The sequence below is a fragment of the Chiloscyllium plagiosum genome, unplaced genomic scaffold, assembly GCF_037043375.1.
Source record: "Chiloscyllium plagiosum isolate Xiang-an unplaced genomic scaffold, Cpla_swu_hap1 HiC_scaffold_49, whole genome shotgun sequence".
NCBI classification, from domain to species: Eukaryota; Metazoa; Chordata; class Chondrichthyes; order Orectolobiformes; family Hemiscylliidae; genus Chiloscyllium; species Chiloscyllium plagiosum.
In genome coordinates, this window is record NW_028270187.1 from 11,007,549 (window position 1) to 11,031,720 (window position 24,172).

General features: G+C 46.3%; 1 long non-coding RNA gene across 2 annotated transcripts; it reads left to right on the forward strand.

Moving 5' to 3' along the window:
- The first annotated feature begins 382 nt into the window (after positions 1-382).
- LOC122544537 (uncharacterized) lies at positions 383-23,111 on the forward strand. 2 transcript variants are annotated; one of them, XR_015755009.1, is made up of 4 exons: positions 383-520; positions 6,560-8,231; positions 13,042-13,379; positions 21,623-23,111. It is a non-coding gene; the product is annotated as an uncharacterized LOC122544537 (long non-coding RNA). The 2 variants fall into 2 exon arrangements; XR_015755010.1 differs by lacking the exon at positions 6,560-8,231 and having other exon boundaries at positions 393-520.
- Positions 23,112-24,172: the final 1,061 nt, after the last annotated feature.

The window sequence follows — 24,172 nt, forward strand, 5'->3', positions numbered from 1 at the left end:
TGGTTATGATAGATTGGTTGTGCGAAATAACACATGTGCGGGTTATTGTGGTTTGCCATGCTAAATTACCGATAGTGTCCAGGGATGTGTAGGTTAGGTGCATGAGTAAGGGATAAATGCAGAGGGGTAGGGGGATGCGTCTGGGTGGGTTACCCTCCGGAGGGTCGGTGGGCACTCGTTAGGCCGAGTGACCTGCTTCCATATTGTAGGATTTCTCTGAAAGGAAGAGATTTTTGCAAACTGTACTCTCCTCCTGGTACATTGCAGGGCAACGCAGGCGCAGTGCGGACCAGCCGTCCGGCCGTTCAGAGCAGGCGCAGTGCGGGTTCCGCCATTGACCTGCCCTGACACTCGTCCCACTTTGACGTCAAAACGCGGAAGTGGCTTTGTCAGTTTCAGGGTGAATCTCCCTCCTCTGGGCAAATCCTTGACCTGGGAGGCAGAGAGAGAGAAGGGGTCAATCTCTTCACTTGTAGCAACTGGAGTGAACCCAGGGAGCGAGCAGACTTTGCAAACTCAGGTATGTGTGTTAATTACCCGGATGAGGAGAGACAGAAATTGGGAAGGGGGAGGGGGAGAGATCTTTTCTGTTTTTACTTTTCAAATGCACACGGTCCCCACAACTAAATACAACAGTGTATGCAATATCCCTCATTGCATCTCCAAGCTGGCTGCAACGGTTTTGCATCCTCCGTTCTTCCTCCGCCTTGTTTCCACCACATTTTGCTTTCTTTCCCCATCCCCAACCCCCGCCCCGAGGCGTTGATGCTTCCAATCTGACCCTCTTGAGTACAGGAGAAGTAAGGTTATGTTGAGACTGTGCAGGACATTGGTAAGATCACTGGAATATTGTGTGCAATTCTGGTCTGCCCCCCATAGGAAGAATGAAGAACAAAGAACTAAGAACATTTACATCCCAGGAACATGCCCTTCAGCCCTGCAATCCTGAGCCGATCCAAATCCACTGTCTAAACCTGTCGCCCAATTCCTAAGCATCTCTCGCTCCCCAACTACTCATGCATCTGTCCAGAAGCATCATAAATGAATCTACCGTGCCTGCCTCCAGTACCTCTGCTGAGAACGCGTTCTAGGCATCTGCCACTCTCTGTGTAAAGATCTTGCTGCGTGCACCCTACTTAAACTTTTCACCTCTCACCTTGAAAGCTATCTCTATCTACCCTGTCTATACCCTTCATGATTTTGTTGACCATGATTTTATGATCGGCACGGTGGCACAGTGGTTAGCACTATTGCCTCACAGCGCCAGAGACCCGCGTTCAATTCCCGCCTCAGGTGACTGACTGTGTGGAGTTTGCACATTCTCCCCGTGTCTGCGAGGGTTTCCTCCGGGTGCTCCGGTTTCCTCCCACAGTCTAAAGATGTGTAGGTCAGGTGAATTGGCCATGCTAAATTGCCCGTAGTGTTAGGTAAGGGGTAAATGTAGGGGTATGGGTGGTTTGCGCTTCGGCGGGGTGGTGTGGACTTGTTGGGCCGAAGGGCCTGTTTCCACACTGTAAAGTAATCTAATCTAATCTAATCAATCAGGTTCCCCCCCATCTCCTTTTTTATAATGAAAACAAACCTAACCTAATCAACCTCTCTTCATAGCTAGCACCTTCCATACCAGGCAACATCCTCGTAAACCTTCTCTGCACCCTCTCCAAAGCGTCCACATCCTTTTGGTAATGTTGCGACCAGTACTCTGCACAGCATTCTAAATGCAGCCGAACCAACGTCGTGTACAGTTTTGACATGACCTGCCAGCTCTTAAGCTCAATACCCTGTCCGATGAAGGCAAGCATACCATATGCCTTCTTGACCACTCTACCGACCTGTGCAGCAACATTCAGGGTACAATGGACCTGAACTCCCAGATCTCTCTGTTCATCAACGTTTCCCAAGGCTCTTCCAATTACTATATAATTTGCTCTAGAATTAGACTTCCCAAAATGCATCACCTCACATTTAACTGGATTGAACTCCATCTGCCACTTCTCCACCCAACTCTCTAGTCTATCTATATTCTCCTGTATTCTTTGACAGTCCCCTATGCTTTCTGCTACTCCATCAATCTTCGTTTTATCTGCAAACTTGCTGATCATACCAACAGTGCCCACTTCCAGATCATTTATGTATCACAAACAACAGTGGCCCCAGCACTGATCCCTCTGGAACACCACTGGTCACCTTTCTCCATTTTGAGAAACTCCCTTCAACTACTACTCTGTCTCCTGTTGCTCAACCAGTTCTTTATCCACCTAGCAAGAACACCCTGCACGCTATGTGACTTCACTTTCTCTATTCGTTCATCAAACGCCTTACTAAAGTCCATGTATATGACATCTACAGCCCTTCCTTCATTTATCAACTTGGTCACTCCCTCAAAGAACTCTATTATGTTCGTAAGGCACGATCTCCCCCTTTCAAAACCATGTTGGCTATCACTGATAAGCCCACTTTTTTCCAAATATAAATAGATTTTATCCCTCAGTAGCTTCTCCAGCAACTTTCCCACCATTGACGTCAGGGTCATTGGTCTGTAGTTACCCGGAATATCCCTTCTTGTACAGGGGACAATATGAGCAACCCTCCAGTCCTCCGGCACCTCACTTGTGTTTAAGGATGCTACAAAGATAGCTGTCAGGGCCCCAGCTAGTTCCTCTCTCGCCTCCCTCAGCACCCTGGGATAGATCCAATCCGATCCTGGGGATTTGTCCACCTTAATAACCTCTAGCATACCCAACAGATCTTCCTTATTTATGTCAGTGTCATCCAGAGTTACCAAACTTCTGTCTCTAATCTCAACATTCATCATGTCCCCCTCATTAGTGAACACTGATGCAAAGTAATCATTCAGAATCTCACCCATTCTCTCAGGTTCGACACACAGCCTTCCTTCATGATCCTTTAGTGGACCAATCCTTTCCCTAGTTACCGCTTGCTTCTTATATAAGAATCAAAGGCTTTGGGATTCTGCTCATTTCTGCTCACTATAGCTATTTCATGACCCCTTTTATCCCACTCGATTCCTCTTTTAAGAATGGTCCGAGTCTCCCAATATTCCTCCAGGGCCCGTTCTGTTCTTAGCTGCCTGGACTTTATATACACTTCCCTTTTCATCTTGGCTAGTCATACGATTTCTCCTGTCATCCACAGTTCACGAATCTTGCCTTTCCTATCCTTTGCTTTCAATGGAACATGCCTATCCTGCACTATCTTTAACCTATCTTTGAAAGCCTTCCACATATCAACTATGGCCTTCTATTCAAATAGCTGTTTCCAATCCCCCTTTCCCAGCTCCTGCCTAATTTTGATATAATTGGCCTTGTCCAGTTTAGTAATCTTCCCTTAGGACCCTCTCATCTTTGTTTACAAGTATTCTAAAACTTGCAGAATTGTGGTCACTATTCCAAAAGAAACCCCACACAACGCAACTTCTCCTACTTGGCCTGGCTCATTCCCCAACACCAGATCCAATATGGCCCCTTCCCTCATCGGACTGTTGACAATTTGCTCTAGAAAACTCTCCTGGATGCTTCTTACAAATTCTGCCCCAACCAGTCTACTGACACAAAGTGTATCCCAGTCAATGTTGGGAAAAATTAAATCTCCCATCACCACCAACGTGTTGCCTTTACATCTTTCCATAATCTGTTTACCTATTTGTTCTTCTACCTCACGCTAACAGTTGGGAGGCCTGTAAAACAGCCCCAACAATGTAACTGCACCCTTCTTATTTCTCAGCTCCACCCATAATGCCTCACTACTTAAGCCCTCCATAGTGTCCTCCTCCTTTAGCACAGTGATATCATCCCTGACTGGCAATGCAACTCCTCCCCCGCCCGCCACACACACACACACACACACACACACACACACACGCCTTTTACTTCCCTCCCTGTCCTGAAGCATCTATATCCTGGAACATGTAGTTGCCAATCATGCCCTTCCCTCAAACAAGTTTTTGTGATTGCAATAACACCATACTCCCAGGCACCAATCCAAGCCCGAAGTTCATCTGCCTTACCCACTACACTCCTTGCATTGAAGTATGTGCACTTCAGGCTACCAGTTCTTCTGCGTTCATCTGCTCTCTGCCTACTCTTCCCATTATTAATGCTATCTTCATGATTCTTACAGTTTCCAGTTTCCACCTCGCTGTCTTCTCTTCTGGTTCCCTGCCCCCTGCTACATTAGTTTAAAACCTCCCCAACAGCAGTAGCAAAATCTCCCCCAAGGACATTAGTTCCAGTCTGGTTCAGATGTTGACCGTCCAACCTTCACCAGAACCGGTCCCCAATGTCCAACAAATCTAAACCCCTCCCTCATACACCATCCCTCAAGCCACGTATTCATCTGCCTATTCTTTCATTTTCTACGTTGGCTAACAGTGACACTGGTAGTAATTCCGAGATCACTACTTTTGTGGTCCTCCTTTTTAACTTGACTCTTAGCTCCCTGAATTCTGCTTTCAGGACCTCATCTCGTTTTTTACTTATATTGTTGGTACCTGTATGCACCAAAATAACTGGCTGTTCACCCTCCCCTTTTAGAATGCTCTGCAACCCATCGGTGACATCCCTGACCCGAGCACCTGGGAGACAACATACCATCCAGGAGTCCCATTTTCGGCCACAGAACCGCCTATCTACTCCCCTTACAATTGCATCCCCTTACGAGTCTTTTTCCCTCCACGTGCCATGATCTTGGCAACTGCTGCCCTCCCCTGGTGAGTCATCTCCCTCAACAGTAACCAAGATGGCATACCTGTCTTGGAGGGAGATGACCGCAGGATACACATGCACTGCCTTCCTACTCTTTTTCTGCCTTTTGGTCACCCATTCACTGTCTCCCTCAGCAACTCTAACCTGCTGTGTAACCAGTTCACTGAACATGCTATCCACGACCTCCTCAGCATCGTGCATGCTCCACATTGAGTCCATCCGCAGCTCCAGAGCCATCATGCGGTCAAACAAGAGCTGCAGCTGAACACATTTCTTGCAAGAGTCAAGAACGTCAGCCATTTGCCTGGGCTCCCATTTCAAGCAAGAGGCACATGCCACAGGTCTGAGGTTCCCTGTCATTGTAAGCCTTAGCTTTAAATCAACTAACTAAAACCAAACAATGCACTTCAATATAGGAAAGAAAAGAAAGAGAAAATAAAAGCTGTAACTTAGAGTCTTTTTCTTCTGGTTAGCGGAGGAGGGGTGGTGCGGCAGGGAGATGTAGTATCTCGGGTTTAGCTGCTTCCCAAAATACATACTAAGTCCTTACCTTCCCGGCACCCTCCTGGTCTCCACGTCACCTTCGCTCTGTCTCCTCTGCTCCCGAACAGGAAAAAGGCTGCAGGCTCCAAAAGCAAAAATTTAAAGTGTCCTTACATTCCCTGCACATCCCTGGTCTCACGTCACCTTCGCTCTGTCTCCCATTGCTCCCGGACAGGATATCAAAAAAAGATAGACAAGGAAGTCTCCATGATTTGAGAATTTGGTGGTGAATCTGCTGAGGCTGTTTTCCCTAGTGACTGGAGGCTGAGGAGTGACACGAGAGACATTTAGAGTCATAGAGATGTACAGCATGTAAACAGACCCTTCGGTCCAACTAGTCCATGCTGAACAGTTATCCCAACCTAATCTAGTCCCATTTGCCAGCACTTGGCCCCAAATCCCTCTAAACATTTCCAATTCATATACCCATCCATTGTTGCAATTTTACCAGCCTCCAGCACTTCTTCTGGCAGCTCATTCGATACATTCATCACTCTCTGTGTGAGCATGTTGACCCTTAGGTCCCTTTTATATCATTCCCCACTCACCATAAATCTATGCTCTCTAGTTCTGAACACCCACACCTCAGAGAAAAAAACTTTGCCTACTTATCCTATCCATGCCCCTCATGATTTTATAAACGCCTATGAGGTCACCCCTCAGCCTTCAACTTTCCAGGGAAAATAGCCCCAGCTTTTCAGCCTCTCCCTGTAGCTCAAATCCTCCATCCTGGTGGTGGAGTCCAGAAGTAGAGGGTAATAGGTTTAGGGTGATGGCGGGGGTGGAGTTTTCAAAGTGACCTCAGGGGCAACATTTTCATTCAGAGGGTGGTCTATGTGAAGAATCAGCTGCCAGAGGAAGTGGTGGATGCTGGTACAATTATGACATTTAAAAGGCATCTGGATAGGTATATAAAAAGGAATGGTTTAGAGGGATATGGGCCAATGGGACTAGATTAGATTAGGATATCTCTACGACTTTGGCTTGCCACTAACGTTTGGCACGTTTGTATGTTCAGTTTCTCTCTAGTGTCAGTGTCAATGCATTGATGTCTTATTCACTCACTCCAATCCCATTCCCGGGGATGTTAACTATTTCGTGTACAGTTGTTTCTCAAGAATCTGCATTGCAGATTCATCCTGAATTTGCACACTTTTTTTGCCTCCCAAAATCAGGCCCGCTCAATCTCAGCAGTATCCCATTGTTGTGAAAGATATTGACTTTTCAGGTGGAGTTATCTAAAATTCAAAGAGATACCAGTCTTGACGTTTTTGCTTTTCTGCCCCTGTTAGATCCTGAATTAGCACCTTCAGGAGAATTATTTAGAGTGGAGTGAGAACAGAGCGGGAGAAAGAGCGCATGGAATGGTGCTTTCAATGTTTCAGAATAACAAAAGAAAAGAGTGTTCCACAGAAATTGGAATTGCTTTTTCTGAATTTCTACTTTGAACTGATAGTGATGAGTTTTGTAGTCTCTTCTTGAAGTATTTGAAGATCTAAAGGTGGATGTTTCAAAATGAACAGATGAAAGACTTATGCCTGACTCCCCTCTTCTGTGGATGCTGCCTGAACTGCTGTGCTTTTCCAGCAACGCACTTTTCGACTCTGACTCTCCAGCGTCTGCAGTTCTCACTTTTACTTCAATGTCTGCAAGTTACTCCAATCCATTGGGACCGCAACGATTTTAGACTATGATCCTGTGAGATGGAGCAAAGTATTGTGGTTCCTGTTTCAGTATGTTTTCAGCATCAGTGGGACTGGGTGAGAGAGCCCAGTGTTGCAGTGCACTGAGTGTGGAACCTGAAACATTAATACAGCCTGGAAAGAGGAGTTCATGGTGGCAAGGGGCTCTACATGCGTTTGTGTACAGCTGAAGCTTCAGCCATGGAGGAACCTGAGGAATCCCGGCCCATGCGGAAACCATGGAAGTGTGGCGACTACGGAAAAGGCTTTCGTGTACCGTCTGCACTGGAAAGTCATCGACGCAGTCACACTGGGGAGAGACTGTTTTCCTGCCCTGAGTGTGGGAAGGGCTTTACACATGCGTCTACCCTCTGGGCCCACCGACGGGTCCACAGCGGAGAAAGGCCATTCTCCTGCCCTGAGTGTGGGAAGGGATTTACCCACTCCTCCCAGCTGCTGCCCCACTGGCGGGCCCACTCCAGGGAGAAGCCCTGTAGCTGCCCCGAATGTGGGAAGGCCTTCACCGATTCCTCCGCCCTGCTGAAGCATTAGCGGGTCCACACCGGGGAGAGGCCATTCTTCTGCCCCAGGTGCAGGATGGACTTTACCGCTACTCCAACCTGATGAGGCACCCGGAGCTCCACACCAGGGGGAGGCTGTTCTCCTGCCCAGAGTGTGGCAAGACCTTTAACCGCTCCTCCAGCCTGCTGGCCCACCAGTCAGTCCACTCCAGGGAGAAGCCCTTCAGCAGTCCCGAATACGGGAATATCTTCAACAATTCCTCGGTCCTGCTGGCACACAAGTGGGTCCACACAGGGGAGAGGCCATTCACCTGCTCCATGTGTGGGAAGGGATTCAGTCAGCTGGGCAACCTGCAGAGGCACCAGTGGGTCCACACAGGGGAGCGACCATTCGTATGCTCTCAGTGTGGGAAGGGATTCCTTGATTCTTCCACTCTGAAGACCCACCAGCAGGTCCTTACTGGAGAAAGGCCATTCACCTGCTCCGTGTGTGGGAAAGGATTCAGTCAGGTGGGCAATCTGCGGACGCACCAGCGGGTCCACACCGAGGCAAGGCCATTCACTGCCCAAATGCAGAAAGGGATTCATCGATTGCTGACCTACCAGCGGGTCCACACCGAGGAGAGACCATGCAGCTGCCCGAGTGCGGGAAGGGATTCATTGATTCTTCCGGCCTGTGGATGTACCAATAGGTGCACACCAGGGACAGCTCGCTCACCTGCTCTGGCCTTTATCAACACCTCCCACCTACGGAGGCACAAGTGAGTTAATGTGCCATTGCAGGGGGATTGAAGGAGCTACGGCCTCATGCCATTATCGGCTGGACAATCGACCCAGCTCTAGGGACTTCCAGGTTTGAATCCCGCAGCGGAGGATGGCAGAATTGGGATTCGGTCACAAATCTGCAGTTCAGAATCTAATGATGAAAACAATTTTGGGGAAGAAAAAAGGTCTAATTCACTCTTGCCCTTTTTAGGGAAGGAAACTGCCATTGCAGAATGGATTCACTCAGTCATCCCAGTTGTATACTTTACCCAGTCTGGCCTACATGTCACTCCAGACCCACTGCAGTGTGGTTGACTCTTGACTGCACCCTGCCTTCCCGCCACCCCAAGAAAATGAGGGAGGGGAGAAACTTACTTGGATACAATGTATAGGTTGCAATTGCTGAGCTGACCAATAGTAAAGGAAGTGGGGTGGGGAGTATGTGCACTTTGACCTTGAGCTGTTAAAAAAGTAAAGCTACTTTTTGTACACCTTTTTGCTGGGGAGATCTGAAGCAGTAACAAAGTTGGGTCACAATAAAAGTTACCTAAACTTTCCGTGGTACTCAGACATTGAAATCTCTGAGATCTAACAGGTATTTCTTTTAAAGTTTCCAATGTCATATGTCAGAAGGAGCAACGAATGGGTAGTTAATATAGTTAGAAATTGTAAATTTTTCAGGAGTGCACATACTGCATCATTTCATCAGCATTGTAAAGTTTCCTGGCAGCACCAGGCAGTGTGGGCTGTGTTCACTAGAAATGATATTGAAGATCTCGTGTTGGACTGGGATGGATAAAGTTAAAAATCACACAATGCCAGGTTATAGTCCAATAGGTTTACTTGGGAGCACTACCTTTTGGATTGTTGCTCCTTCATCGGGTAGCTGTGGAGAAGGATCATAAGACACAGAATTTATAGCAAAAGTATATAGTTTCATGCAACTGAACTGATATATTGAACAAACCTAGATTGCTGTTAATTCTTTCATCTTTTAGAATGGAGTGCAGATTTCAGTTCATTAATATGTAATTCCCAGAACTTCCTTCAAGTCACATTCTCAACATAACTTAAGGTTTTTTTAAAAAAGCGACAAGTGACAATGCTTTGAAGGTTTGACAGTGTGATGCTGGAAAAGCATAGCAGGTCAGGCAGCATCCAAGGAGCAAGAAAATTGACGTTTTAGGCTGGCACCCTTCATCCAGAATGAGGCTGGGAGCCTCAGGGATGGAGAGATAAATTGGAGAGGATGGGGCTGGGAGAAGATAGCTGAGAGGACAGGTAGTGCTGGGCTTCCTCCATCACCACTACCTCACCACCCGACGCCTGGAGGAAGAATTCATTATCTTCCTCCTCAGAACCCTTCAACCCCAGGGCATCAATGTGGACTTCACCAGTTTCCTCATTTCCCACATCAGCCCAGTTCCAACCTTCCAGCTCAGTACCATCGTCATGACCTGTCAACCTTCCTTCCCACCTGTCCGCTCCACTCCTCTCTGACATATCACCTTTAGCCCCCCCACCTCTATCCATCTATTGCACTCTCAGCCACCTTCTCCCCAGCTCCACCTCCTCCCATTTATCTCCACACACCCTAGGATCCCAGCCTCATTCCTGATGAAGGGCTTTTGCCCGAAACATCAAATTTCCTGCTCCTTGGATATTGCCTGACCTGCTGTGCTTTTCCAGCAACACACTTTCAACTCTGATCTCCAGCATCTGCAGACCTCATTGTCTCCTAATGCGTTAAAGTTGTCAGGTTTGAGTATATCTGTATCCCAATCTTGAATCAGACTGGTTCTACTTCCACTGTCGAAATACATAAAATATTACATAGATTGACTGCCTGCAGATGTTGCGCTTTGTGAGCAAAATAGAATGTATCTGCAAATACAACTCTAAATGCAAATTCACCACATCGAATTATATGTGTGTGTGCTTGCATGAGTGAGTGTATATTTGCGTCTGTGCATGCTTGGTAAGGTGTGTGCGTGTTGGAGTATAAGACTGTGTGAGGGTGTGGGTGTGAGTATGTGTATGTGTGTTTGAGAGAGAGCATGTGTATGAACGAAGTCTGCATATGGATATGTGCTTGTGCGTGTGTGATTGTGAGTGAGTGTAAAGTGTACTGAGGTCACCTGTGATTCCCTGCAGCGTGGAGCCCTTCAGTGCAACAAGTCCACACTGACCCTCCAAAGAGTAACCCACCCAGACTAATTTCCAGCATTTACCCATGACTAATGCACCCAGCACTAAGGGCATTTTAGCATGGTCAATTCACCTGACCTACACATCTTTTGAAATATGGGAGGAAACTGCAGCACCTGGTGGAAACCCATGCTGACATGGGGAGAACGTGCAGACTTCACACAGTCGGCCGAGGCTGGAATCGAACCCGGGTCGCTGGTGCTAACCACTGAGCCACCGTGCCCCCCCCCACCCCATGAAGTGACATGAACTCAATGTCCCGGTTGAAGCCATCCTCATTGGTTCTGGACTTGGCTAATAGCCTCTGCTTGGCCAATAAAAACGATTAAGCAGTTACAAAACACATATTGCAGAGGGCAGGGTGGGACGTGTCTTTCAATTTGCAGAAGGTGGGAGGCTCTGGATGCTGTAATCCAGGGCAAATGCATACTGGAGGACCTTCGGCGCAGAGAGATGGAGCTGGACGCCAGGCTGCAGATACGTTGGGGGGGAAATGGATAAAGTTGAATGGATGCTTTATTCCAGAAGATGGTCATTCCCCTCCAGACAGAGCCTTTTGATTGGTTCAGTGGACAGTATCAGGAGGGTGTGAGTGCGAGTCAGGCAGGTAAAAGGGATCTGAGAGAGTATTGCAGGGTGGAAGTGCTAACTGGCTGGGTTACGGGAGTAAAAAGAATGTTGGGCGTGGGGGGATGGTAGTAAGGGACAGAAGAGTGACAGGGATTGTCTCTGTTCTCTGTAGTTGGCATCAGGAGGCCAGATGGCATTGGTGTCTGTCTGGCACAAGATTTGGGAACCAATGTACTCAGGTCTAGAAAAGTGGAAAAGGGAGGTTGCTGTGGTGTGGTCCAACAATGTCAGGACGAGGGAGTCTCTGCTGAGGGCACATGAGAAGTTAGAAGCTACAAAGACAAAGCAGAGCCTCAAAGCTCTGAGCGGCATGGTGGCTCACGGGTCAGCATTGCTGCTTGACAGCGCCAGAGACCCGAGTTTGATTCCACCCTGAGGCGATAGTCTGTGTGGGGTTAGCTCTGCGTGCAGTTTAGGGTGTTTCAGCTGTGCTAAAGTGCCCAGGCATGTGCAGTTTAGGGTGTTATGACTGTGCTAAAGTGACCAGGCATGTGCAGGTTAGGGTGGATTAGTCATGGGGAACTGCCGGGCTGTTGGGTAAGCAGGTGGGTCTCGGTGGGATGCTGTTCAGAAGATCGATGTGAATTCGATGGGCCAAAATGCCTGCATGGACTATATGATTCTCTCTTGAAAAATGATTGCCCTAAGTCTGCTGTGACAGGAGTGGATTCCAGTTCATGGGACACTGACACCAGTCCTGAAGAAGGTGGGATTTGTGCTGTCTCTCCCCCCACCCTCTGTCCACCCCCCAACTATTCTGTCTCTCACACTCTGCACACCGCATTCTCTCTCTTCTCCACCATTCTCTTCTCCCCCCACCCCCAGTATTTCTCTTTGCCGTCATCCTCTGTTCTCCTGTCCATTTTCTCTCTTTCTCCACCCTCTGCACTACCCCATTCTCTCTCCTCACACTCTGCACCCCCATTCTCTCTCTCTCCTAAACTGTCTGCCTGCCATTCTCTGTCCCACTCATTCTTTGCCCAAATTATCTTACCCACCACCATCTGTCACCTCAGTGTCTCTCTACATCCACCCTCTGTCCACTTGTCTATTTCCTCTTTCTCTCTCTCCCACCAGCCTCTGACTCTGTCCATTCTCTCTCCCTTCTCCTGCACACACCACCCCACCGTCCTTTTTCATTCCTCAAGCCCTCATTGATCACCGTATCAAGCCCTTCTAAGAAGAGAGAGAGATTGGAATGGTGATGACTCTACCTGGGAGACTGGGGTGCATAAGAAATGGTTGATATTTAAAATTGTGAATACTGAAAATGTATTCAGAAGCATCATTAAAATCTGAAAGCATGTTCAATTCCTTTAAAAAGCTGCTGGCATCTTTCTGAAAATTGTATTGAAATATGCACAGTTAGGCAACAATTAAGGACAGGCTGTAAGGGGTGAATGGCCTATTCCTCGTCTTGTGAAATTGGTTCCTATTAGGTAGGAATAGTGTCATTGGGTTGAGAAGAATGGAAACAAACATTTTGGTCTGTGCCAATCAGATATCCTAAATTAATCTACTCCCATTTGCCTAAATTTGGTCCATATCCCTCTAAGTCTTTCTTATTCAGATATGCATCCTGACGCCTTTTAAATGTTGGAATTGTATCAACCTCCACCACTTCCTCTGGCAGCTCATTCCAAACACCTATCACCCTCTGTGTGAAAAAGTTACCCCTTAGGTTCTTTCTAAAGTTTTCCCCTTTCTTTCTCAATCTATGCCCCAGTTTTAGACTTCCTCTAACTTGGGGAAAAGAGCTACAAACGTTGAGCAAGAGACAAAGTGCAAAATGAACAAAATGTTGACCCACAAGGGGAAACTAATTGTGGGTCCAACCATTCTTTTTCTGCTATTGGCATTTGGACACTTAAATCTGTCAGGAACACTAGCATCGTCACATCACCCTTTCTTTAGCTTTGACAAAGGTTCAGTTAGACTCGAAACGTCAGCTCTTTTCTCTCCTTACAGATGCTGCCGGACCTGCTGAGGCTTTCCAGCATTTTCTCTTTTCGTCACATCACATATTGCGCATGCTCCTCGGTGTCAGGAAGCACTGCGCAAGTTCACCGGTGTCAACAAAATAGTACGCACGCTCGCTCTCAGATGAAACATCCCGAGACCTTCTCTCTCTGGACCAATGGGAAGATTTGGATGACCGGAAGGAATCTGGTCCTCCTGACAATCAGAGACACCCCATAGTACATGAATGCGGAAGTTCGCCATAAGATTGGAAAGTTGCTGCTCCTGTCTCTGAATGAAGATTGAGTTTCAGCAGATTGCAGCTTCCTTCCTCTGTCTAAACATCTGTGAGTACAGCAGTCTATTTTCAATTTATTTCTTTCATTCTGGGGTTCGGTTGTTAACTTGCAGCAACTGAAAGGAAAGAGAGTGAATCCAGGGAGGGAACAGATTGGAAAAGTTGGTCCAGGTCTGTGTCTCAATTGGCAAACACATGGCAATTGAAGTTCCACAGTGTGAACTTGTTTCCTTTGCTGTAGAAAACAAAAGGCAGAACGGAGGTGTATTGTTTAAATGGTGATACATTGGGATGTGGAGAAAGTGAGGACGGCAGATCAGAGTCAAAAAGTGTGGTTCTGGAAAAGCGCAGCATGTCAGGCAGCATCTGAGGAGCAGGTGAGTCAACGTTTCAGGCATGAACATTTCATCAGGAATGATTAGATTACTTACAGTGTGGAAACAGGCCCTTCAGCCCAGCAAGTCCACACCGCCCCGCCGAAGCGCAACCCACCCATACCCCTACATTTACCCCTTACCTAACACTACGGCCAATTTAGCATGGCCAGTTCACCTGGCCTGCACATCTTTGGACTGTGGGAGGAAACCGGAGCACCCGGAGGAAACCCACGCAGACACGGGGAGAAAGTGCAAACACCACACAGTCAGTCGCCTGAGGCGGGTATTGAACCCGGGTCTCTGGCGCTGTGAGGCAGCAGTGCTAACCACTGTGCCACCCATGATGTGTGCCTCAGCATCCTGCTACTCCAGTCAATGTCCGTTGTCAGACAGGTGGAGCAAGCAATGAGCGAGGCAAGTCGTATATTACCAAGAGGAATAGAGTTCAGAAGTGGAGATGTCTTCCTGCAGTTATGGGGTTATTGAATGTATTCAAGGCTGAGTTAATCAGATTTTTGAACAATAACGAAGTGGATGGTTCTAGGGGAAGGCAAGACAATGATTTTAAGACCCGTACAGAATAGTCACACAGTCATATATCACAGAAACAGACAATTTGGTGCAACTTGTCCATGCTGACTATGTTCTCAGGCTAATCTAGTCCGACTTACCAGTGTTTGACCCATATCCCTCCGAGTACTTATCCAATGTATTTTAAATGTTGTAACTGTATCTGCATCCACCACTTCCTCTGGACATTCATTCTACACACAAACCACTTTCTCTGTAAGAAGAAAGAATTGTTGCTTAAAATCTTTCTCCTCTCACCTTCAAAATTTTCTGCCTAATCTTGAAATCCCCACCTAAGGGAAAGGACACCCACTGTTGAACTCACCTATAACCCTCAAAGTTTTATAGACATCTATAAGGTCACCGCTCAACCTCCTATGCTCCAGTGAAAAGAGTCCCAGTGTATTCACCTAAATGTAGGTATATTCATATCCAACTATGATGTGGTCAATGCTGGTGAAGGCTCGAAAGACCAAATGGCCTGTTCCCATTATCCATTTCTAATACTATGACCAGGACAGCAAGAGACCATAAGACATAGGAGCAGAAATTAGGCCATTCAGCCCATTACGTCTGCTCCACCATTCAATCAGAGCAGATACGTTTCTCAACTCCATTCTCTCGATTTCTCCCTATAACCCTCAATTCCCTTGACACTCAAGAACCGGTCTCATCTTAAATATATTCAGTGACTGGCCTCCATAGCCTTTTGTGGTAACGATTTCCATAGATTCACCACTCTTTGGCTGAAGAAGATTCTCCTTGTCTCTGTTCTAAAAGGTCTTCACATTACTCAGAGACTGTGCTCTTTGGTCCTAGTCTTTCCTACTAATGGAACCATTTTCCCAATGTCCATTCTGTCGAGGCCATTCAGTATTCAGTCAGTTTCAATTAGATCCCTCCTGAGAGTGGGCCTGTTAATGAGCATGAACCAGAACCTTCAGGATGAGATACAGCAGGGATTAGGTTCAGCAAGTTGAGAATGGAGGCAGTGTGTGTGTGGGATGGAGATTTTCAGCATTTAGGGAATGATAGAGGATTATATATTAGAATGGATCAGATGGGCTGAGGAATGGCAGATGAGTTTAGTTTAGATAAATATGAGGTATTGCATTTTGGCAAGGCAGGACTTTCCAGTTAATGGGAAATGTTGTAGAACAAAGAAACCTCGCAATGCAGCTTCATAGTTCTTTGAAAGTGGAGTCACTGTTAGGCAGAATGGTGATGAAGGCGATTGGTATGCTTGCCCTTATTGGTTAGTGCATTCAGTACAGGGGTTGGGAGGTCATGTTACGACTGTTCAGGACATTGATTAGGCCACTTTTGGAATACTGCTTTCAGTTCTGGTCTTTCTGATGCAAGAAGGATGTTGCGAAACATTGAAAGGATTCAGAAAGATGTATAAGGCTGTTGCCAGCATTGGAAGCTTTAAGCTGTAGGGAGAGGCTGAATAAGCTGAGACTGCTCTCCTTGGAGTGTCAGAGGCTGAGGGGTGGGGAGCTTATTGAAGTTCATAAGGGGCCACCTTATTGAAGTTCATAAGGGGCAGGGATGGGATGAGTAGCCAAGATCTTTTCCCCAGGTTAGGAGAGTCCAAAACTAGAGGGCACAGGTTTGAGGTGAGAGGGGAATGATTTAAAAGGAACCTGAGGGGCAACTCTTTTATGCAGAGGATGGTGCATGTATGGAATGAGCTGCCAGGGGAAGTGGTGGAGGCTGGTACAATCACAACATTTTAAAAGACATCTGGATATGTGAACAGGAAGGGTTTAGAGGGCCAAATGCTGGCAAATGGGACTAGACTGATTTCGGATATCGTTTTGTCACTGACAAGTTGGACCAAAGGGTCTGTTTCTGTGCTGTCTGACTCTAATTGTCTTCGGTGAAAGAAGTGTCGTTGTGAAGACTGGACTTGCAGAACACCTTTCAAAGATGTTTTGCCCGACTTGGGAGCAGAAAAAGTTACAGTGAAATCTTTCGTTTGTGAGATAGCAACTGAGTGAATGAGTAGATTGGGATTTTGGTGAAAAGTAGGAATTCATTGCACTATAGGGATGAAGTGCTTTCAAGTTTAATGGCAGTACGTGAAGTTTTAGGTGGGTTTTTGTTTTAAACTGCTAATTTCTTTCAGCCTGCGACGTTGTATTTCCAATGCTATGCAGCAGAAGGAGCGGAGAATCAATGACTGGTATTGTTAAAAGCGTTATGATTTTCAATACTGCAGGTATTGCATTGTTTCATCAGCAGCGGGAGGTGTGGGCTGTATTCACTAGAAACGATTAAGCAGTTAGGTAACACAAAAATAAGAGGGCAGGGTGGGATTGTCTTTTGATTTGCAGACGGTGGGAGGTTCTGGATGCTGTGATATGGAGCAAACACAACTGCAGTAAATTATAGAAACCCTACAGTGTGGAATCAGGCCATTCGGCGCATCAAGTCCACACTGACCCCTACAAAGAAAATGCCAAGCCCACCGTCCCCTACTCTATCCAGAAATAACTGTGCAAGACCATTCCAGGACACATGGCCTCAAGGTAAGGGAAAACAGATTTAGGATAGAGATGAGGAGAAACTGCTTTTCTCAGACAGCAGTGAATCTATGGAATTCTCTGCCCAAGGAAGCAATAGAGGCAGCTTCATTAAATATTTTCAAGACACAGTTGGATGGGTTTTTGCATAGTAGGGGAATCAAGGGTAGTCGGGATAAGCTGGTAGGAGCTGAGACTATGGATGGATCAGCCATGATCTTAATGAATGGCCGAGCAGGCTCGACAGGCCAAATGGCCTACTCCTGCTTCGATTACTATGAAACTGTAACCCTGCAATTAGGCTAACCCACCTAACCTGCACATCCCCAGACAGTATTGGCAATTTAGCATGGCCAATCCAATTCAAGGCAGGTGAGCGAGTAGTGATGTGGAAAATAAATGTCAGAGAAAGATGGACAGGGACAAGGAGAATAAATGTACCAGGAATCATAGCTGGATCCAAAAGGTTACAAAAATTGAAATTAAAAGCTGTGGTGTCTGAATATGTGCTGCATTGTAATGCAAGTGAATGAATTGACTGCACCAGTTAAAGAGAATAGTTTTGATCTGAGACTCCTTACAGAGACTTGGCTTCAGGATGACAGGAATTGGATCCTGAATATCGAGTGGGTATGTGACATTCAGGTCGAATGAGAAGCTCCGTTAAGGTAGAGGATTGGCACTAATAATCAAAGCACTGATAACATGGTGGTCTGCTGTTGGTTCAGATTTCAGGTGCTGTTTTCTCTGTCCTCTGTTGATCTGCCTGTTCCCACAAAGTAAGATGGTGTCAGTTCTCAGCTCTGCTGAAGCTTTGACCCCCTTTTATACATTCTGATTCAATAAAACAGTAAATCAGTCGATCAAGGCCCACCCACAATCTCCCAGCCTGTCAAACCATCCAGACAATAGACAATAGGTCCAGGAGTAGGCCATTCTGCCCTTCAAGCCTGCACCACCATTCAATATGATCATGGCTGATCATCCTTAACCAGTATCCTGTTCCTGCCTTGTCTCTATAACCCTTGATTCCACTGCCCTTGAGAGCTCTATCCAACTCTTTCTTAAATGCATCAAGAGACTGGGCCTCCACAGCCCTCTGGGGCAAAGCATTTCACACAGCCACCACTCTCTGGGTGAAGAAGTTTCTCCTCATCTGTGTCCTAAATGGTCTACCCCGTAATTTTAAGCTGTGTCCTCTGGTTTGGCACTCACCCATCAGCGGAAACATGTTTCCTACCTCCAGAGTGTCCAATCCTTTAATAATCTTATATGTCACAATCAGATCCCCTCTCAGTCTTCTAATCTCAAGGGTATACAAGCCCAGTCACTCCTGTCTTTCAGCGTAAGGTAGTCCCGCCATTCCAGGAATTGACCTTGTGAACCTACACTGCATTCCCTCAATAGCCTGAATGTCTTTGCTTAAATTTGGAGACCAAAACTGCACACAATACTCTAGGTGTGGTCTCAGCAGGGCCCTGTACAGCTGCAGAAGAACCTCTTTGCTTCTATACTCAATCCCTCTTGTTATGAAAGCCAGCGTGCTATTAGCCTTCTTCACTACCTGCTGTATCTGCATGCTTACCTTCATTGACTGGTGTACAAGAACACCCAGGTCTCTCTGTACTGCCCCTTTACCTAAATTGATTCCATTTAGGTAGTAATCTGCCTTCCTGTTCTTGCTACCAAAGTGGATAACCATACATTTATCCACATTAAACTGCATCTAACCTGTCCAGGTCATCCTGTAATCTCCTAACATCCTCCCCACATTTCACCCTGCCACCCAGCTTTGTATCATCAGCAAATTTGCTAATGTTATTACTAATACCATCTTCTATATCATTAATATAAATTGTAAAAAGCTGCGGTCCCAGCACTGATCCCTGCGGTACCCCACTGGTATTCTGAAATGGAGCAGTTTATCACTACTTTTTGTTTCCTGTCAGCCAACCAACTTTGAATCCAAGTTAGTACTTTGCCCCCAATACCAGGCGCCCTAATTTTGCTCTCTAACCTCCTATGTGGGACTTTATCAAAAGCTTTCTGAAAGTCCAGGTACACTACATCTACTGGATCTCTCTCATCCATCTTCAGAGTTACATCCTCAAAAAATTCCAGAAGATTCGTCAAGCATGATTTCCTCTTCATAAATCCATGCTGACTCTGACCTATCCTGTTACTACTATCCAGATGTGTCATAATTTCTTCCTTTATAATAGACTCCAGCACCTTTCCCACCACTGAGGTCAGACTAACTGGTCTATAATTTCCTGCTTCCTCTCTCCTATCTTTCTTAAAAAGTGGTACAACATTAGCCACCCTCCAATCCGCAGGAACTGATCCCGAATCTATCGAACTCTGGAAAATAATCACCAATGCATCCACGATTTCTCGAGCCACCTCCTTCAGTCCCCTGGGATATACACCATCAGGCCCCGGGTACTTATCCAACTTCAGACCTAATAGTCTCTCCAACACCAATTCCTGGCAAATATAAATTCCCTTCAGTTCAGGTCCTTCAGCCACTGTTACCTCAGGGAGATTGCTTATGTCTTCCCAGGTGTACACAGATCTGAAGTACCAATTCAATTCTTCTGCTATTTCTTTGTTCCCCGTAATATATTCCCCTGTCTCTGTCTTCAAGGGCCCAATTTTAGTCTTAATCATTTTTTTGCCTTTCACATACCTAAAAAAAGCTTTTACTATCCTCCTTTATATTTTCGGCCAGTTTAGATTAGATTAGATTAGATTACATTACAGTGTGGAAACAGGCCCTTCGGCCCAACAAGTCCACACTGACCCGCCGAAGCGAAACCCACCCATACCCCTACATTTACCCCTTACCTAACACTACGGGCAATTTAGCATGGCCAATTCACCTGACCCTGCACATCTTTTGGACTGTGGGAGGAAACCGGAGCACCCGGAGGAAACCCACGCAGACACGGGGAGAACGTGCAAACTCCACACAGTCAGTCACCTGAGGCGGGAATTGAACCCGGGTCTCAGGCGCTGTGAGGCAGCAGTGCTAACCGCTGTGCCACCGTACCTCATTTTTTCTCTGCCTATTTCCTTCTTAGTAATCCTCTGTTGTTCTTTAAAAGCTTCCCAGTCCTCCGTTTTCCCACTTATCTTTGCTATGTTATACTTTTTCTCTTTTAACTTTATATGTATCTTAACTTCCCTCATCAGCCACAGCCACCCATGCCTCCTCCTAGGATCTTTCTTCCTTTTTGGAATGAACTGATCCTGCATCTTCTGCATTATACGCAAAAATATCTGCCATTGTTCCTCCACTGTTATCCCCGCTAAGGTATTGCACCATTGAACTTTGGTCAGCTCCTCCCTCACAGCTCCATAGTTCCCTTTATTCAACAGAAATATTGTCACTTCCGATTGTACCCTCTCCCTCTCAAACTGCAGATTGAAGTTTATTGTATTATGGTCACTACTTCCCAATGGCTCCTTCACTTCGAGGTCCCTGATCAATTCTGGTTCGTTGCAAAATACCAGATCCAGAATTGTCTTCTCCCTGGTAGGCTCCAGCACCAGCTGTTCTAAGAATCCATCCCGGAGGCACTCCACAAAGTCTCTTTCTTGAGGTCCAATACTATCCTGATTCTCCCAGTCTACCTGCAATTTGAAATCCCCCATAACAACTGTAGTAACATATTTGCGACAGGCCAATTTCAGCTCCTGATTCAACTTATGTCCGACATCCAGACTACTGTTTGGGCGCCTGTAGATAACTCCCAAGAGGGTCTTTTTACCCTTAGAATTTCTCAGCTGTATCCATACTGACTCTACATCCCCTGATTCTAGGTCCCCCGCGAAAGGGACTGAATATCATCCCTTACCAACATGCCCCACCCCCCCCCCCCCCGCATTCTGCCCGTCGGTCTGTCCTTACGATAGCATGTGTAGCCTTGAATATTCATTTCCCAGGCCCTGTCCACTTGTAGCCACGTCTGTTATCCCCACAATATCATATCTGCCAAATTCCAGAAGAGCCTCAAGCTCATCCATCTAATTTTAATGCTTCGTGCATTCATATATAGTCGTTATAAGTTGTAACTGCCCTCACCCTTCCCATCAACTCCTATTTCACTCAACCTTACAGCATGATCCACAGACACAGAATGTCATCATAGCAGGGAATAAAACAAAAGAATTGAGAAAAAAATAAATGCACAGTTAGTGCTTGTAGTTAATGTTTGTTCATTAGAAAGTAAGCCTGAAATAGGGGTCTCCCAGGATTCTTTCCCCTTCTTGAGGAATTCTCTCTCCCTTACATCTAAATATTAGTACCTTGCTCTGATTTGTAACGATACTCTCGTCAACTGAAATAAAGTATCTGTTATCAAATAGACACAGAGATGTACAGCACGGGAAAAAAAAAATCTTTTCGATCCAACACCCCCGTGCTGACAAGATATCCGATGCAAATCTAGTTGCATTTGCCAGCATTTGGCCCATATCGCTCCAACTTCCTATCCATATACCCATCCAGATTCCTTTTAAATGTTGCAATTGCATCAGCCTCCACCACTTTCTCTGGCAGCTCACTCCATACACGCACCACCCACTGCGTGACCCTTAGGTCCCTTTTAAATCTTCCCCTCTCACTCTAAACCTTTTGCACCCCACCCTGGGGAAAATTACTTTCCCATTTTCCCTACCGTGCCCCTCATGATTTTAAAAACCTTTATGATCAGCAGGCATCTGGCAATCTAGCAGAATTGCCACCTATGTTATGTTATGTTTATTTAACTGTATTGACAGTGATCAATCATTTTGTGAATTTATTTTTGCAGGAAGACATGCGGAAAGAAATCTGAAAGCACATGATACATCAACTTCTGACAGAACCACTTGATTCATTGGGACTTGAATATCAGCAGCTATTCAAATCGAGAGGAAATGTTTGCTTTTGTCTGCTTGACAGGTTTTGGACACTGGTATGGCAGGAAGAATACAGAGACATCCGAGTGAGGGAGATTCAGTGCGCTGTCTGTGAAATGTGCTTCAAACCGTTTACTCAGCTTAGGGGATCAAACTGACACCACTCACTGTGGGGAGAAACTGTGTACACATTCTGTTTGTCATTTCAAACTCAGAGTGACGCAAGGAAAGCTCCCCCAATGGGCAAACAGTGGAAATGTGGGGACTATGGGAAAGGATTCCCTTCCCCATCAGTGCTGGAAACCCACAGACACATTCACACTGGGGAGAGACCGTTCACTTGCTCCGTGTGTGGGCGGGCATTCAGTCAGATGGGTCATCTGCAGAAGCACCAGCGGGTCCACACAGGAGAGAAGCTGTTCACTTGCCCCATGTGCGGGAAGGCATTTGCTCAATCATCTGCACTACTGATCCATAACAGTGTCCACACCAGGGAGAGGCCATTCACCCGCTCTCAGTGCGGAAGGGTTTTGTGAATTCTTCCAACCTGCAGACTCACCAGCGGGTCCACACCGGAGAGAGGCCATTCACGTGCTTGGTGTGTGGGAAATGGTTTGCTTATTCATCTGCTCTGCTGATCCACAAGCGGGTCCACACAGGTGAGAGGCCATTCACCTCCTCTCTGTGCGGGAAGGGATTCATTGATTCTTCCAGCCTATGGACCTACCAGCGGGTCCACACGGGAGAGAAGCCGTTCATGTGCCCAGTATGTGGGAGGGGGTTCACGGAGTCATCTAAACTCCTGATCCACCAGCGGGTCCGCACTGGGGAGAAACCTTTCATCTGCTCAGTGTGCAGGAAGAGATTCAGTCAGGTGGGATATCTGCAAAGGCACCAGCGGGTTCAGACAGGAGAAAAGCCATTCATATGCCCCGTGTGCGGGAGGGCGTTCACTGAGTCATCTACAGTGCTGACCCACCAGCGGGTCCACAAGCAAGAGAAGCCTTTCACCTGCTCAGAGTGCGGGAAGGGATTCAGTCAGTTGGGTAACCTGCAGGCACACCAGCGGGTCCGCACCAGGGAGTGGCCATTCACTTGTCCCGAATGCAGGAAGGTATTCCGTAACGCCAGCAACTTGCGGACACACCAGCAGGTCCATACGGGAGAGAAGCCATTCACCTGCCCGAGCGCGGGAAGGGATTAATCGATTCCTCCCAGCTGTGGATGAACGAGCGGGTCCACACTAGGGATAGCCCACTCGGCATCTCAGACGGTGGGTGGGTAGTGTGTGCACTTTGACCTTGAGCTGTTTTTTAAAAACAGCTACATTTTGTACACCTTTTTGTTGGGAGATCTGAAGCAGTAACAAAGCTGGGTCGCAATAAAGGTTACATGAACTCCCCCTCGTACTCGGACCTTGAAATCTATGCAATCTAACAGGCTTTCGTTTCAAAGCTCATTTCTTTCAGCCTCCAGCACTAAGTTTCTGCTGTCATATATCAGAAGAAGCAGTGAATGAGTCGTTAGTATCATCAGAAATTGTAATTTTTTTCAGGAGTGCAGGTATTCCATTGCTTCATTGGCATTGTAAAGTTTACTGGCAGCACCAGAGGAGGTGTCAGCTGTGTTCACTGGAAATTATGTGGAAGAGCCCGTGTTGAACTGGGGTGGACAAAGTTAAAAATCACACAACACCAGGTTATATTCCAACAGGTTTATTTGGAAGCACTATCTCTCGGATCACTGCTCCTTCATCAGGTAGCTATGGAGCAGGATCACAAGAAACAGAATTGATAGTAAAAGATTAATGTCATGCAACTGATGCCATATAATTTACAAACCTAGAATTCTGTTAAGTCTTTCATCTTTTAGAATGGGTTGCAGGTTTTGGTTCATTTAATATGTTAATCCCAGAGCTTCCTTCAAGTAATATTCTTTACATACTTAATTTTTTAAACCTGAAGTTAACATCTCAGCTCAGAAAATGCATGAAAGTTGAGGTTAGAGTCTGTCTATATCTCAATCTTTAGTGAGACTGGTTCTATTTCTAAAGTAGGAATTTATAAAATTTTACATGGATTGACTGCTTGCAGATTTTGCTCAACAAGTGCACAATAGAATGTATCTGCAAATGTAATTTCACAAATGAAAATTCACCCCAAAGACTTGTATGTATTTTTGCGTCCATCAGAGACAGTTTGCACGTGCAAATGTGTGTGTGCATGCTTGGTAAAATGTGTGATGGAGTATAAGCCTTTGAGGGTGGGTGTGTGGGGAGAGTATGTCTGTGTATCTGGGAGAGAGCAAGTGTATGAAAAAGAACGTCTGCATGAGTGTGTGTATATGTGTTTGTATGTGAGTGTACAGTACAGTGGATGTAAACCCAAGGTCCTAGTTGAGGCTATCTGCATGGATACCGAATTTGGCTATCAGTCTCTACTCAGCCACTAGAAATAATTAAG